Raw genomic sequence first — 12,638 nt, 5'->3', positions numbered from 1 at the left:
TAGTTTAAGGACAGTCCTTTCATGATTCTTTTTATATATGATTGTTATTTATTGTGTAAGTTTTGCTCAGTCTTTTTTCCCCACCATCTCTCTCCCATGACTGCTTTCAAAACAATGCAAAAACAGGAAATCCATATTTACAACCTGGTATGCGGTCATATAGAAACAAATGGGCAAGATGTATTGTGAGGTATATTTTATAGGCATAAGGATCTTATAATAGTAGAGCTTAAAAGCTCTTCTGAGGGGCGCCTGAGTGGCTCAGTCGGTTAAGCGTCCGACTTCGGCTCAGGTCATGATCTCATGGTTTGTGAGTTCAAGCCCCGCGTCAGGCTCTGGGCTGACAGCTCGGAGCCTGGAGCCTGTTTCAGATTCTGTGTCTCCTTCTGTCTGCCCCTTGGGCTGCTTGCACTCTGTCTCTTGCACTGTCTCAAAAATAAATAAACTTTAAAAAAAAAATAAAAGCTCTTCTGAGTATAGAATTCTAGATTTTTTATACATTTCCCTCTAATTTTATCAAAAAAAATTAATGTGTATTTATTTCTGAGACAGAGACAGAGAATGAGTGGGGGAGGGGCAGAGAGAGGGAGACACAGAATCAGAAGCAGGCTCCAGGCTGTCAGCACAGAGCCCGACGTGGGGCTCGAACTCACGGACTGCGAGATCATGACCTGAGCTGAAGTCGGTCGCTCAACCGACTGCGCCACCCAGGTAACCCCTTCCCTCTAATTTTCTATACTTGTTTCACTCTCCCCTATTTCAATAGCATTTTTCTTGGCATCCTGCCTTTGTAAAGGATTCCCAAGGTATTCAACTTGGCTTTCATAGAAACAATTCTTTCTGAACCTACCCTTCATCAGTTTGAATGATATATAATTAAATTCCTTAATTAAAATAACAGGTCACAGTAGTCTGAATAGCTTACTAACTCTTGGTAATCATATATAACTCGAATAGTAGCGGAGAGCTTCACCAACTCAGACAGAAGCCTGCAGGTTTCTAGCATTCTGCTTTTGCCAGTAGGCTGTACGTGGGGTTGGAAGAAGTATCGCATACATTTTTGGCATCTGTTAAGATGGTAGAGATTATACATGTTCTGTGAGCTCTCGGCTGTCACCCCTGTGATATTATTCAGAGGCTCTTTCATGTTTGTGATTATATGAAGAAAGCTAAAAGCTTTGTTGGGAATGACCAAACTTCTTTTTTTTTTTTTTTCAACATTTATTTATTTTTTTGGGGACAGAGAGAGACAGAGCATGAACGGGGGAGGGGCAGAGAGAGAGGGAGACACAGAATCGGAAACAGGCTCCAGGCTCCGAGCCATCAGCCCAGAGCCCGACGCGGGGCTTGAACTCACGGACCGCGAGATCGTGACCTGGCTGAAGTCGGACGCTTAACCGACTGCGCCACCCAGGCGCCCCGAGAATGACCAAACTTCTATTCACTGATTTTGTATACTTTAATTAATACACACTGTTAATTAAATATATTAATCATATAAATTATATATAATTAACAATTTTATATAATTAACAATTATATATAAACTATATATAATTAATAATTATATATTAGTTATAATAATTATATATTAATTATATATATATATTAGTGTATTTAATTAATACACACTGTTCTGATACCAGTTCCCAGTTTGTCTTCCTTGATATTTTGATGATAAACCTTATTCAGTATGTCACACATTATAGTCCCATTGAATCTCCTACACGCTTCACATTTTGCTAAGACGGTATAGTCTTTCCCCTGGCATATGCCACTTCCAGAATAGGAGTCCTTAGAGACAAGCCTGAGTCTTTGGTTGTGCCAATATGTCTCTTCTCCCACCTGCCAAAGTGGCGTGGGGCGTTGCTGCAAAACAACTTCGCTCTCGTTATTTTACCGGTCATCTGGTCTAGAAGTTACAGTTAGACTGGTAGGCCAGGGGTCCCAGTGTCTTGAATTGGGTCATCCAGAAGGTAGGCTGATTTACTATCGTGACCCTGGCAGCAGTCAATGTTTGGGGGAAGTTGACCAAGTTGTGAGGGACAGGCTAGGACCATAGCCCAGGCCGACAAACTGTCAGCTCCGAGAAATCAACAGGTGAGTCAACAACTCAGGTTTAGAATCCTATAGAGAGAGAGAGGGTCATGGCACCTGGCAAAGAAATGCAAAGGGAGAAGGATAGAAGATGTGTTTAAGGAGAGTCCCTGTGGTCAGCATCTAAACCCGAGGCCTTAGCCGTAGATCAAGTAGCAGGGATATAATGGCATTCGGTACTTGAGTCCTTTGCGGAAACCTTTGTCCCCATAATGAGTGAAAGGGCATGAAAGGCCGTGCAGCATTAACAAATGTTCCTCTCATTGGTTCCTTAAGTACCTTTTTGGTCCAGCCTTAAAAGTGCTCAGAAGCAACAAGCGGAAATGAGAGGTGATGATGATGTTCGGTTAGTGTCTGTGGAACTCAACTGTTCGTTAACGTTAGTTGCTCAGTGGCATGAAGGGGAAGAAGCTGATGGCCACTTGGCTATACTCCTTCTACATGAACTGGTTTCTTCCAATTTATGATTCTGGATTATCAATCGACAAAAAGTTAGGGGGAAAACAATTCGTGAAATCAGAGTAGCCTGCAGCAGATTGTGGGGATAAAGACTCAAAGTACAGTAATTCTTGACCTTAGTTTCAATAAAAATAAAGTGACAGAATATACTAATCTTATTGTCTCCTGCCAAATCATGAAAGTAAATGGATAATACTTTTTTTTTTTCTGTGCCCTTTCACATTTGATTAAGAAAATGATAGCAACAAAGTATGAACAGAGAAAATGTTAGAATTGTTTGTGTTTTACAAAGTTGTTCATTGCAGGGGTGCCTGGGTGGCTCAGTCGGTTGGTTGGGCATCTGGCTTCAGCTATGTCACGCATCTCACGGTTGGTGGGTTCGAGCCCCGTGTCAGGCTCTGTGCTGACAGCTCAGAGCCTGGAGTCTGCTTCGGAGTCTGTGTCTCCCCTTCTGTCCCTCCCTGGCTCACGCTCTGTCTGTCTGTCTCTCAAAAATAAACATCAAAAAAAATTTAAAAGAAGACAAAGTTGTTAATGCCGTTTACCTGCTATGCTTTAACCGTTTCGAGGAAAGTGTCTAGTGTTGGCACATTTTATGAGCTTAATTGTATTTCTTCATTGATCACTTTTCATTATATACATGTTACCTTACTTATAAGGGAAGCCTGGAAAATCTTAGTTAAGCCAGTTTAAAAATTGCTTTATTTTTAAGGATGGCAAAAGTAAAAGTACCAGATGGGTCTGATCTGTGTATTTCCAAGTCCTATGAATGATGGATTTAAAGTTTCAATGTAGTTGATTTTTCCACATATCTTATAAATACTGGGGCTTTTGATTAAGGCTCTGAAATAAAGAGGCAGCTTGCCTATAAAGTTACTACAGATTATTCTAAAACAAACCAGAAGTGTTGTCTCCTTTGAAGAAAATTTATGAGTAAATGCCTTGGGACCTGTTATTACAAGCATGTCATGGATCAAAGTAGTCTAGGAACCCCTCTACTGGAAGATCTTTTGGAATAGACTTATGAGCCACATAAAAATCTCTTGCATAGACAGTTCGTATGCAGTATTAGAATGTGTTTTATTGTAAAACTAGTTAACTTTATAATCACATGTGAGCTGTACGCTGTCCCTTGCAATTTACATGGTACTAATGGGGTTGTCATTCGTAGTGGTGCTCCTTTATTTTCTCTACTTAGGGGCTCTTTGTGTTTTAATTGCATATGGAAGCATGTATCTTTGTGTAACTTTTTCACTTGTGGTTTTGTTTGTTGTCGTTACTCTCAGTTTTGTTTTCAATTTCAGTTCAGCAGATTTTAATATTGCTGGTCTATCCAAAAAATTGTTGTTGTTGTTGTTTTTTTTTAAATGTAGCTATGGTATTACTGTGTTTCTCTCCCCTTCCAACAATCAGGAAAAAAAAAAAAAACTTTTCAATACTTCGTTTCCATTTGCTTTTTGAAAATTTTGACAAATTACATAGAATATAAAATTGATGGCCTTTTTTAAAACCATTTTTAAGCATATAGTTTAGTGGCATTAAGACCATTTGCATTCCAAGTGGATAACAGAGGGATCTAGAGCCATTCAGAAATATACTTTTGGTAGGAATTCTGCCACCAATTAGTTGATGAACTAAGAATATGGGTACGTCGATCTAAGAGCTGTTTCATTCTGATTGCTGTCTGTGAAAAGAGATTGTATCGTCATTTACTATTCAGTTACTATTCATTTAACTAATATTTGTTAAGGACCTCTTATCTGCCAGTCTCCCTTAGTAAAAGACAAACAGGGAAAGGTCCTGCTACGGAGGGATCTCACTTAGCCTTGTGAAGAAAAGCAGTTATAATCTATTGCGGAAGGGTCTGCAATGATGCAAATTGCACTGTATGATGGAAGCCCAGAGGAAGCCTTGCCCTTGCCTTCCTGGTGGGGCAGGTTGCTGAGCAATTCAGACTCTCCTTTAATGTGAAAGCTGAATAGGTGTTCACCAGCTAACGGGGTTGAAGGAGGGTAGTATGTCCATTCTGTGAAAATGGTGTGTACCAAGGAATGTGTCTGCAGGGAGTGCAGTGGTCTTGCTGTAGTGCAGGCTGGGGTGTCTGGAAGAACATGGAAGTGATGGTATAGAAGGCTGATGGGGATCGTCGTGATTGAGCCAATAACGGTGGTGTTTCCAAGGTGTGGCTTCAGTTTGAGATGCTCTTAGATGTTACCTGAGTTGAGAGTGGAGGAGAGCGTCTTAGGTAGCCCAATGAGTTTAGGAGATGTTTAGTAAAAAAGGTTTTTGTTTTCCACTGTAGGAGTTCTGAGAGTGTCACTCTATTCTGCGATTCCTGATTTTCGTAGGGTAAGACATGGCGTAGCCTGTTTCCCAAATACACGGACCACAGATTGCCTGAACTCTCTCCCACCCCTGACTGGGAAATGCTGCTGCTGCAGCTGGGGGCCAATGGGACCCATGAAAACACTCTGTTCTTAAGACTGAGTCTGTTTTGACCCCACTTTCTCTGTAAGGTTGGTTATGGACTCTTTACATAGTGAAAATTTCCAAAACCAGTGACTAAAATCAAGGATCCTCAAAACCAAAAAAGTCTCATCCCACTTAGTGTATTTTTTATGTTTCTTTTTTTTAAGTTTTATTTCTTTAGAGAGAGAGAGAGAGAGAGACTATGAGAGGGGAGGGCCGGAGAGGGAGAGGGAGAGAGAGAATCCGAAGCAGGCTCCACATTGTCAGCCAAGAGCCTGACACGGGGCTTGAACTCCTGAACCATGAGATCATGACCTGAGCTGAAATCAAGAATCAGACGTTTAACTGACTGAGCACCCACGTGCCCCAATTTAGTGTATTTTTAAAAATGTGATTGAAATTTATTTTGTAAGTGTCTCCAAGATCCTTATTCCCTTTATTTATTGTGAAAAGCTCTGCATAAATCCTGTTCCAATTGCATTTCTTGTTTTGTTTGGTTTTTTAATGAGAGATGAATTGATTAGAATGGAATATTTTCAGTGTGAAAGGGATCCCAGAATTTATGGTTAGAAATTCCTTGTTAACTTGCACATAGCCCATGGCAGAACAAATAATTTATTTAGCCAACATAAAAAGAAAATAATCTCTGTGGTAGGATTAAGGATAATTAATTTTCTTTATGCTTATTTGGAATTTCTAATATTTTCTACAATGAACATTTACTGCTTGTGTATTAAGGAAATGTACTAATAATGACATTAAGCTGTAATAAAAATAGGAAATCAACAAGAAGTGCTTCTGAAAGATTGCCATTCAAGTTACATGACTAGCTGTGTATTTTAGTCTGGTCACAAGAAATTTAAAATCATAATGTATTATTCATTTTTCTTTATCACATAGTTTGGTTTACTGCTCTGTCTTCAGTGCATAGACTAGTGCCTGGTAGATTTTCTTGTAAATGCTGCAGATTTGTTTCCTTTCACTTTTGAAGTATAATTTGCCAATGGCAAAATGTAAGCATGTTAAGTCATCATATATTGATGAACGTATACCAATACATACACCTGTGTAACCATCAACCCAGATCAAGATAAACGCTTCATCGGGGCGCCTGGGTGGCACAGTCGGTTGGGCGTCCGACTTCAGCCAGGTCATGATCTCGCGGTCCGTGAGTTCGAGCCCCGCGTCGGGCTCTGGGCTGGTGGCTCGGAGCCTGGAGCCTGTTTCCGATTCTGTGTCTCCCTCTCTCTCTGCCCCTCCCCCGTTCATGCTCTGTCTCTCTGTCCCAAAAATAAATAAACGTTTAAAAAAAAAAAAAAAAAGATAAACGCTTCATCATAAAATGTGCCCTGTGCTCTTTTCAGTCAAATCCTGCCCACACCCCCGCTATTCTGATTTCAATCACCACAGATTATTTTTGTCTCTTTATGAACTTCTTTTGGGATGAGCACTGGGTGTTGTATGGAAACCAATTTGTCAATAAATTTCAGAAAAAAAAAATAAATAAATAAAAAATAAAAAAAAATAAAAAAAACAAACAAAATGAAATACATGTATGCCTTTTGTCCTTTTTTTTTTTTTTTGGTCTGGCTTTTAAGATTCACCTGTATTGTTTCATGTTTCAAAAGCTAATTAAAAAAAAATGATTGTATGAAAATACCACAGTTTGTCCATTTTCCTGTAAGTAGGCATTTGGATGGTTTCTAGGTTTTGTATAATATAAATAAAATCAGGAACTCCTTGAGATTTAGATAATTCATGAAAGCAATAGGACAATAAAAAGGAAATATCAGAGGCAATTTTTTTTTCATTTACTCAATTGATCTCTAAAGAAAGAAAAACTTTTAGGGGCGCCTGAGTGGCTCAGTCGGTTAAGCATCTGACTTCAGCTCAGGTCATGATCTCGCAGTTCTTGAGTTAGAGCCCTGCGTCGGGCTCTGTGCTGACAGCTCAGAACCTGGAGTCTGTTTCAGATTCTGTGTCTCCCTCTTTCTCTGCCCCTTTTCCACTCATGCTCTGTCTCTCTCTCTCTCTCAAAAATAAATAAACATTAACAAATTTTTTTTGGAAAAAAAATGAAAAACTTTTAGAAGGTAAGGCTTTTTGGATACATCACTAATTATATAATTGCAGCATTTATTCATACTGCAGGTAATAGAAAAATGAGTAAAGCTTTATATAAATTTATTATCTAGTAATATAGATAAGGGTAGTATAGCAATATTCATAATGCCAAACATAATATGATAAATGCAGTGCTAGATATATATTGGTATAAGATTGAGGGAGGGAAACAGTCCTATTTCTTAAAAAATGAGTATATCATTTACTAAAATAGTGAAGTTAGGGTAAAAACGATGCTTGAGAGATGGAAGATTATGCATTTGTTTTTATTATAAACTGAAGAATGAGAAACAGCAAAAGTGAGGAGGGGGGGGAAGAGAAAACGAGAATTGAATAAGCAGGAGTTAATGAGCTAGGAATGAGAACACCATTGTAGCACCTTCTGGAAGATACGACCATTTGAAACAGAGGTTCTTAGCATAATATGGTCCAGAAACATGAACCTCTTCATGTACAGAATTCAAGGTGCCTGTGAATTTGGACAGAAAAAAATCACAAGTTTACTTTTTTACTAATGTCTCTTTGAACTTGAGCATTGCCTTTATTTTTATTTTTTTTTTGTGATTTTTAAAATGTTTGTTTATTTTTGAGAAAGAGAGCAAGTGGGGGAGGGTGGAGTGGAGGGAGACACAGAATCTGAAACAGGCTCCAGGCTCTGAGCACAGAACCCGATGGAGAGTTCGAACTCCTGAACCGTGAGATTATGACCTGATTGGAAGTCGGAGGCTTAATGTACTGAGCCACCCAGGCGCCCCGAGCATTGCCTTTAAATAAGAATGTAGGCAATGAATCACAAGTATTAACAGAACTTTACTTTGTCACTAATAGATACCACAGATATTTTCATCTCATCTAACGGTTGGTGCAGAGGATCTTGAAGAGTTATTTGTGCTTGTCACTAGTCGGAAATTATGGAGGTTATAAAAACCACCAAGACATCTTGTTATTGAAGGCACTAGTACCGAAACAATTGTGTTACAATATCACAAGTATTTTTTAAGATTGAAAATTAATGTTAAATTTTTAAATTATGTAATTTAAAAGTGAATGAATTTTAAATTCATTTAAAGCAGCATGGAGCCTGCTTGGGATTCTCTCTCTCTGCCCCTTCCCTGCTCATGCTTGTGTGTTCTCGTTCTCTCTCTCTCTCTCTCTCTCTCAAAATAAATAAACTTAGAAAAATTATCATTAAAGTATTGACATACAATGTTAGTTTCAGGTGTATGACAGAATAGTTGGACAGTTTTATATATTATGTGATGTTCATCATGATAAGCTTAGTTACCATACGTCATTACAGTTATTGACTTTATTCCCTATACTGTACTTTTCATTCCTCTGACTTGCTTATTTTATAACTGAAAGGTTGTGCCTCTTAATCTCCTTGGCCCATTCCTACCCCCAACCCCCAGCAGCCACCAACTTGTTCTCTGTATTTATGAATTTCCATTTTGTTCGTTTTGTTTTGTTTTTTTTAGATTCCATATATAAGTGAAATCGTATGGTATATTTATTCCTCTGACTTCTTTCACTTATTAGCACATTACCTGTTAGGTCCATCCATGTTGTTGCAAATGGCAAGACCTCATTGTTTTTTTTATGGCTGAGTAATATTCCTCTGTGTGTGTGTGTGTGTGTGTGTGTGTGTGTGTGTGTGTGTATACACACCATATCTTTATCCCTTCATCTCTCAGTGGACATTTAGGTTGCTTCTATATTTCAGCAATTTTAAATAATGCTGTGTTAAGCATAAGTGTGTATATGTCTTTTGGAATTAGTGGGTTTTTTTGTTTTTGAGGAGAGTGGTAAATATCCAGTAGTGGAATTTAAAACATTCTTAAAAATATTTTGAAGTTTGTATGTATGTATGTATGTATGTATGTATTTATCTATTTATGAATGGGTAGGGGGGAGAGCAGAGAAAGAGGGAGACAGAAAATCCCAAGCAGGCTCTGCACTGTCAGCACAGTCAGCACAGAGCCTGATTCAGGGCTCGAACCCATGAACTGTGAAATCATGACCTGAGCCAAAACCAAGAGTCAGACACTTAACTGATTGAGCCACCCAGGTACCCCGGAATTTTTAAGTTTTTGAGGAACCTCCACACTGTTTTCCACAGTGGGTGCACCAGTTTACATTCTCATCAACACTTGTTATTTCCTGTCTTTTTGACACTAGCCTTTCTAACTACTATGAGGTAATGTTGTGGTTTGATTTGCATTTCCTTGATGATGAGTTATGTTGAGCATCTTTGCATGCGTCTGTTGGCCATCTGGATGTCTTCTTTGGACAAATGTCTGTTCAGGTCCTCTCCTCATTTTTAAACCAGATTGTTTTTGTTGTTGAATTACAGAAGTTCTCTATAATAACACCTGATTGGATATGTCATTTGCAAATATCTTCTTCCATTCAATAGGTTGCCTTTTCATTTTGTTTATTGTTTACTTTGCTGTGCAAAAGCTTTTTATTCTGGTATAGTCCCAATACTTTATTTTTGCTTTTATTTTCTTTGCCTGAAGAGACCTGTCTGTAAAAAATGTTGCTAAGACCAATGTCCAAGAGATTACTGCTTATGTTTTCTTAGTGGAATTTTATGGTTTCAGGTGTGACATTTGGATCATTAAACCATTTTGGGGTAATTTTTGTGTGTGGGGTAAGTGTTCCAGCTTTTTTTTTTTCATGTAGCTGACTAGTTTGTCTTTTCTCCATTGCATCTTCTGCCTTCTTTGTCATAGCTTAAGTGACCATATAAGCATGGGTTTATATCTGGGCTCTCTACCCTGTTTCATTGATCAGTCTATTTCTGTGCTAGGACCACAGTGTTTTGATTACTATAGCTTTGTAGTAAATCTTAAAATCTGGGATTGTGGTATGTCCAGTTTTGTTCTTTTTTTCTCAAGATTGCTTTGACTATTTGGGGTCTCCTGTGGTTCTGTACACATTTTAGGATTATTTCTTCTTGTTCTGTAAATAATACTAGTGGTATTTCTTTTTCAAAATATTTATTTTGAGAGAGAGCGTGTGAGAGCAAGCATGAGCGGGGGGGGGGGGGGGGGGGCAGAGAGACACAGGGAGAAGGAGAATCTTAAGCAGGCTGCAAGCTCAGTATGGAGCCTGACCTGGCGGTGGGAGCAGGTGGCTGGACTCACATACCATGAAATCGTGACTTGAGTTGAAATCAAGAGTCAGACACTTAACTGACTGAGCCATGCCCCAGTACTAATGGTATTTTTTTTTAGGAATTGCATTGAATCTGTAGATTGTTTTGGGTAGTATGAACATTTTAACAGTGTTAATTCTTCCAATTAACGAGCATTGTCTATCTTTCCATTTGTTTGTGTTGTCTTCATCAGGGTCTTATAGTTTTCGGAGTATAGATCTTTCACCTCCTTGGTTAAATTTATTTCTAGGCATTTTATTCTTTGGGGTGTAATTGTAACTGGGATTGTTTTTAATTTTCTTTCTGGTACTTTGCTATTAGTATATATAATCAACAAATTTCTTTTTTGCTATGTATTCATTTATTTTTCAATTTCCAGTATAATTAACATACAGTATTATATTTTAGGTTCATAATATAGTGACTCAGCAATTCTATACATTACTCAGTGCTCATTACAGTAAGTGTACTTTTAATCCCCTTCACCTATTTCACCCATCCTACCACTCACCTCCCCTCTGGTAATCACCAGTTTGTTTTCTATATTTAAGATCGTTTTTATCTCCTTTTTTCTTCGTTTGTTTTGCTTCTTAAATTTGACATGTGAGTGAAATCATATGGTATTTGTCTTTCTCTGACTTGTTTCACTCAGCTTTATATTCTCTAGATCCATCCATGTTGTTGCAAAGAATGTTTCATTCTTTTTTTATGGATAAATAATATTCCTGTGTGTGTGTACGTGTGTACACATCTTTTTATCCATTCATCTATCAATGGATATTTGGGTTGTTTTCATATTTTGGCTATTGTAAATAATGCTATAATAAACATAGTGGTGCATATATCTTTTTGAATTGGTGCTTTCATATTCTTTTTTTTTTTTAATTTTTTTTTCAACGTTTATTTCTGGGACAGAGAGAGGCAGAGCATGAATGGAGGAGGCACAGAGAGAGAGGGAGACACAGAATCGGAAGCAGGCTCCAGGCTCTGAGCCATCAGCCCAGAGCCCGACGCGGGGCTCGAACTCATGGACCGCGAGATCGTGACCTGGCTGAAGTCGGACGCTTAACCGACTGCGCCACCCAGGCGCCCCTGTGCTTTCATATTCTTTAGGTAAATACCCAGTAGTGAAATTACTGGATCATATAGTAACTCCATTTTTAATTTATTGAGGTATCTCCATACTCTTCCACAGTGGCTGTACCATTTTTCATTCCCACCAACAGAGCATGAAGGATACCTTTTCTCCACATCCTCGCCAAAAGTTATTTCTTGTGTTTTTGATTTTAGCCATTCTGATAGGTGTGAGGTGATATCTCATTGTGGTTTTGATTTGCATTTCCCTGATGATGAATGATGTTGAACATCTTTTCATGTGTCTGTCTTTGGAGAAATGTCTGTTCATGTCTTTTGCCCATTTTTAATTGGATTATTTGCTATTTGTTTTGGTGTTGACTTGCATAAGGTCTTTATAAATTGTGGATATTAACCCTTTCTCAAATAGGTCATTTAAATATCTTCTCCCATTCAGTAGGTTGTCTTGTGCCTTTTTTTTTTTTAATTATTTCCTTTGCTGTGCAGAAGGTTTTAATTTTGATGCAGTCTCAATAGTTTATTTTTGGTTTTGTTTCTCTTGCCTCAGGAGTCATTTCTAGAAAAAAGTTGCTATGGCCGATGTCAGAGAAATTACTTCTGCTCTCTTCTAGGATTTTTATGGTTTCAGGTGTCACATTTAGGTCTCTAATCCATTTTGAATTTATTTTTGTGTGTAAGAAAGTGGTCCAGTTTCATTCTTTTGCTGTCCAGTTTTCCCAACACCATTTGTTGAAGAGACTCTTGCCCATTGCATATTCTTTTTTTATTAAAAAAATTTTTAATGCTTATTTTTGAGAGAGAGCGAGAGCACACGAGAGCGTGAGTGGGGGAGGGGCAGAGAGAAAGGGAGAGCTGTCAACACAGAGCCTGACACAGGGCTTGAACCCACAAACTGAAAGATTCTGACCTGATCTGAAGTCAGATGCTTAACTGACTGAGCTACCCAGATGCCCCATTCCCATTGCATATTCTTTCTTCCATTGTCAAAGATTAACTGACCATATAAGCATGGGTTTGTTTCTGGGCTCTCTATTCTGTTCTATTGATCTATGTGCCTATTTTTGTTCCAGTAGCATACTGTTTTGATTACTACAGCTTTGTGTTATATCTTGAAATCCGGGATTGTGATACCTCCAGTTTTGCTCTTCTTTTTTTAAGATTGCTTTTGCTAATCAGGGTCTTTTGTGTTTCCATATGGAATTTATGATAATATGTTCGATTTATGTGAAAAATT

This window comes from Prionailurus viverrinus, chromosome B2 (assembly GCF_022837055.1).
Source record: "Prionailurus viverrinus isolate Anna chromosome B2, UM_Priviv_1.0, whole genome shotgun sequence".
Classification (NCBI taxonomy): Eukaryota; Metazoa; Chordata; class Mammalia; order Carnivora; family Felidae; genus Prionailurus; species Prionailurus viverrinus.
The sequence above is the reverse complement of the archived record's forward strand: the minus strand, read 5'-3'. Positions refer to the sequence as shown.